The sequence below is a fragment of the Fukomys damarensis genome, unplaced genomic scaffold (genome assembly GCF_012274545.1).
Source record: "Fukomys damarensis isolate Sample0158 unplaced genomic scaffold, DMR_v1.0_HiC HiC_scaffold_2, whole genome shotgun sequence".
Taxonomy (NCBI): domain Eukaryota; kingdom Metazoa; phylum Chordata; class Mammalia; order Rodentia; family Bathyergidae; genus Fukomys; species Fukomys damarensis.
The window spans coordinates 24534501-24539885 of record NW_022900914.1 but is presented as its reverse complement, the minus strand read 5'-3'; positions in this window follow the sequence as shown (position 1 = coordinate 24539885).

The window sequence follows — 5385 nt, the reverse complement described above, 5'->3', positions numbered from 1 at the left end:
AAGGGGGCGGGGCGACGGGCAGCCCCACGCCGGGGACGGGTAACCGCGGAGGGCGGGGATCGCGTGAGGAAGGGGCGACCCGGAGCCGGGGCTGGGCTGTGGCAAGAGAAAACCGCCACTTTCGATCCGGCACCAAGTCAGGTCGGCGAGTTTGTGAGGATCGCGGTAAACTAAGTGGTTTTATCTGACGGGTTTGAATAGTATAGACCAAAATTTAGAAGATTATCCTTGCCTCTGGCTTTAAAAGGTTTAAAGGCGAGGAAGGAGACAGTCCCGTGGAACAACTGGTCATCAGGTGCAGCACACGGGTGCCCAAAATAATCGGAAGAGTCCCAAGGCCATTGAGGCAAATCCTCCAGCCCCAGAGGAGCTTGGAGAAGTTGCTGCCTTCGGTCGTTCTCCTGGGGCTTACAACTAATGCATTTCTTGGAGCCGGCCCAGTACTTTGGGCAGCTGGGTAAAGATGGTGCAGACTGTAGTCCTGGGGACAGCTGTGATCTTTCACATGTAAAAAGTCTTTAAAAGTATGCCTTCCATGGCCACTCCCACCAACTGGAGGTGTGATACTTTAAAATAATCAGTTTACTGAGCACAAGCAGGGATATCTCACTGCTGTTTAACGTGGATTTCTTTGATAACTGGAATTTTTCTCCCTTGCTTCTCAGCTCCACAATTCAATTCTTTTTTTCCCCCGTGTGCATGTGTGTGTGTGTGAGTGTGTGTGTGTGTGTGTGTGTGAGAGAGAGAGAGAAAGAGAGAGAGAGAGAGAGAACATGTGCAAAGGCTTCACAATGTAGTTCAGGTTGACCTTGTTGGCCTCAAACTCCCCGGGATACTACTGCCTCAGCCTCCAGAGTATGGTGGTACCATAATTCAATTCTAATTAAACATTTTTTCCCCTTCCCAGGATAGGTAGTGGAAGCTAATGACTCATAGGGCTTGAATGTCTGAAAATGCATTTGGGAAAGAGGGGCAGTACTAAAATGCAATGAGTGAGGTACTGCACAAACATGCAAACTTTGAATTCATTGATCAAAATGAAGCTTTTAATGCAATGTTTTAGAAATAAAAAATGTAAACCTTTATGATGACAGGATATCAACATTTTAAAAAGTTAAATACTACACTAAATATTATTTCTGTTACTGGGTTCATTGGCACCCATTGCATTTTATACCCAAACAACTCCCTGCTTGCTTTCCCCTACCTAGTTCCAGGCCAGTTGGGAAATATATCCAGGAAGTCTTTGGGACCCTTGACTATTTGGTGTTCTGTGCCATCTCTAACTTGCTTGGGTGGGTCAAATTTTACACACAAACAAATATAGGGGCTTGTAAAACATTGACCTAAATCCTTCCTTCTCTAGTGTATTAAACAGAAAACACCTTTAGAATGAAGGACACTGAGGGTCCAGGGATTTAGCTCAGCAGTTCCATGACCTGCCTTGCAAGCACAAGAACCCAAGTTCGATCCCTGGTACCAAAAAAAAAAAAAAAAAAAAAATTTAGAATAAAGGACACTGAACTTTTGGCATATCCTACCCACTCCTCACCCCAGCAAGACCCCCAAATATATTAAATAGAAACTTTTGCCATCTCAGTGATTATCTTAAAACAGATATCCTACACTTTGTGCCCTGAATAAAGGTTAGAAAGGTGGCATCTGCCTCTTCCTGCATGGGAATGGACCAGTTCTAAGAGGTGAGCACCAGCCATCTCCTTTCTATTACAGGTCCTTCAGGATGAGGGTATGGAAAGATTTTGCCTAACAAAATGCCTGCTTTGTATTGAATGAATGCTTACATATAAATAGAGAAATACCCAGGCATGGTGACACATGCCTGTAATCCCAGCACTTGAGCTAGGGAGGCTGAGGTAGGAGGATAGCCGTGAGTTCCAGACCAGCCTGGAATACATAGCTACAACCTGTCTAGAGAGGGAGGGAGAGAGGGAGGGAGGAAAGAGACAGAGAGAGAGTCCCCCACACCTGTAATTCAGCACTCTGGGAGGCTGAGGCAGGAGGATTACAAGTTTAAGCCAATCGTGGACAATTTAGTGATTTAGGAGTCCCTATCTCAAAACAAAAAATTTAAAAAGGCTGGAGATGTAGCTCAGTTTCAAGGCCTTGGGTTTCAATCCCCAATACTGAGTTGGCTGAGGTGGGGAGGGGAATGCTGATAATCTGCATGCAAACTTGATAGCTTTCTGCCCTTATATCCTTATTTCTAAGTAAACTATGGTCTTCCTACTCTTACACTTGTCCATATGAAAAATGTGTGGACATGCTGGAAACCTCTTAAATTTACCTGAAGAGGAGGTGAGCCTAAAATAACCCACTGCTCCAGATTTCATGTGAAAAGAAAACAAGTCCTTCCAAGGAGAAGGCGAAGAATGTAACATTCCAATCAGCAATTAGGACCTGCTTCCTCCTGGCCCCCATGTAAGATGCTAAAGGACAGGACAGTACAGGAAAGAGTGTATATGTTGAATAAAATGCTCTTTGGCCCCCAACAATGGTCTGGTTATTTCATTATCTACAAGAGAAGAGTGAAAAAAAGAATGTAATTCCAACAATGAATGTAACTGTACTGTATCCCTAAAATGTACCAATAAACTCAATTAAAGCTTAAAAAAAAAAGAATGTAATGAAGATCAAGATGGGGGGGGTCCTCATTTTTTTAGTAACAGCTTTATTGAACAAAAGTTTGTATACAATGCAACTTACAAATTTAAAGTGTATGATTCAGTAGATTTTAGCCAATTGACAGAATTGTGCCACTATGACTACAGTCATATTTAGATCAGTTTTATTATCCCAAAGCCAAACACTATCCACTAGCTCTCATCTCCCAGTCCCTCCCCGCTCAACCTAGGCAATCACTGGGCTAGTCTCTTTCTTCATAGACCTTCCTGATTTAGGAATTTATTTATCTTTTTATTCAAGATAGACCATGCTGATAGTAACCATAAAAACCTGACGTAGCCAAAGACATGGAAATCCTGCAAAATGAGCTCTCATGCCACATTGGAATAAAACTAGAAACTGACAGCAGAAACAGGCTACAATAGCTTTTTTTGCCCCTGTCTCTCGTTGTTCCTATTATCTGACTTACTTCATACTTCATGTAGCATTAACTTTTTCATAAAAGGCCCTTCTCCTTTTAAAGTTGGAGCCGATCACCAGGTGTGGCAGTGCACACCTACGATCCCAGCGCTAGGGGCAAGAGGATCACCAAGAGTCCAAGGTCAGCCTGAACTACTTAGCAAGACCAAACAAAGCAAAGTTAAATTGTGGCTCATAGGAAAAGGAGTGACAGAGAAGCAAACATCCCCCCAGGGCAGAGTGATCCATGTTGCGTAGACCCAGGGAGAGGAGCATCCTTGCCCGGGAGCTTAGGAAGGCATCACCTGTAAGAGCCTTTGAGCTGGAAAGGGAAGGGAAAGGCACTGGCCCCAAAGGGAACACAGTGCACAACTCACAGGTAACACCCATGACTCTCCTTTTGTCCGTAGGTGAAATAGAGGAGATGAAATAGATTGGAACCCAGAACCTGGTAGGTGAGGCTTCTTAGGGCCTGTAGATGCTTTTGAACTGTTTTCCGGAGAAACACAGCCTTCTAGCAGGCCAGCAATGTAACTGGAGTTAATACTTTAAAAAAGCAATTTTGTGGCTGATGGAGATTCTTCTGTAACTTTCCCCCAGCAGACTCATCTCAAAAGAGGGTATTAGATAGATGTTCCAAGTCTGATTTATGCTCTGATCAAAAATGAAACAGTCTGTGGACATGGTTTAGCGTGGCTAAAGGCAGCAGAGAATTGGGTTGGAACCTCAGGCTGGTGTGTTAATATTCATGTCCCCACTGCTCTGCTCCCCGTGGCCATTTATAGAATGTTAATGGGGCTCTGCAAGGTCTGCCCAACAGGGGCTAGTATACATTCCTCACATGCTCCGATGAATAGAATTTAGCCACCTGGCTGCGGGACGGAATGTGTGGTAGCACAATGACACAGAAACCTTGCAGCGCTCTGCCAGCCCTGAGCCCACCTCCTTCCCAAACTGCTCCTCACTTCACCCCGGGGTCCACCATCCTGCTGCTGACTTTTGGCTGGCCTACCATGGCTTCTTTAAGACTCTTTTTTTTTTTCTTTCTTGGTGCCAGGGATCAAACTCTCCCAGGGCTTCTTATTTCTGCCCTATCTCTGCTCTGAACTCTTCTCTGGTGACACAGAGGCCAGGCTTTAGTTACACCTGCAAGGAGGCAGTGGGGTCAGGGGTAGGTGAAAGATGGATTTGGGGAGGAGATGGTCTGGTGACCCCGCTTCTGCAGGCCTCTAGACTGCCAGCCAGGGACACACAGGGAAATAATACCATGTACACCCTCTTCTTTGGCTCAAATGTTACACTGTTTCTTGGGACTTTTATAGATGTGTATCAGTCCGAAATCTACTAAGTAACTCCATGTACAGGACAGGTGCTCCACGAAGGACAGAGAGGCACTGGATAATTCCTACACCAATCAAGAGGATAAATCGATTAATACAGTAAATCGACTATGTCACTGTTACCCTTTAGATCCAAAATGTCCCCCAAAGTGTCATGTGTTCAGAGGCGGGGCTTTTGGGTGATTTGATCAAGGGGTGCCGCAATCACCAGTGGATCAATCCATTGAAGAGTTCATGGCTGAATGTGCTGTTAGGAGGTGGTCACTGGAGGTGATCTGGAAGGGTGTATTCCTGTCCCCGGCTCCTTCATGTTTCCTTGCTGTGATAAGATGAACACCTTTCCCCTGTCATGCCTTTTTATCTTGCCAATTCTGCCTTGGAACCAGCCAACCCACTGAAAACTGTGAGCCCAATAAACCTCTCCTTTAAAGTGTGGGTGTCAGGTATTTTTGTCGCAGTGACTGCAAAGCAACTATTAGAGACAAGTTCCTTTACTAAGCAATCCCCAAACTCCAAGGTATTAAAATAGCAAAAATTTCTTTTCACACATAGCAGGTAGTCAGGGAGCTCAGTCTACATCAGCAGCAGTCTTGCTCTTATGTCCAAGATGTGTTCCTATCTGGAACACAGCTGATGATAGGGAGCAAAATGATGTCAGGAGGGCCTTGCACAAGCCATTAGTAATCCTCCTGGAAGTGCTAAGTATCTCTGCTGCTCACTAGTTGCCAGCTAGAACCAGTCATGTGACCCCTCTCTGCCAACCACAAGAGGGCTGGAATGTTCTGCAGAAACAAGACTACTGTATTTGGTGAGTGGCCCTGGAGACTGTCATAGACACTAATCTCAAATGACCATTGAAGAAAGATAAGTCGGTGTGGCACACAGCAAATGACAGATAACCAGTCCAGTCAGAAAGTGCTGTAGAGATTCAGTAAGAATGGTA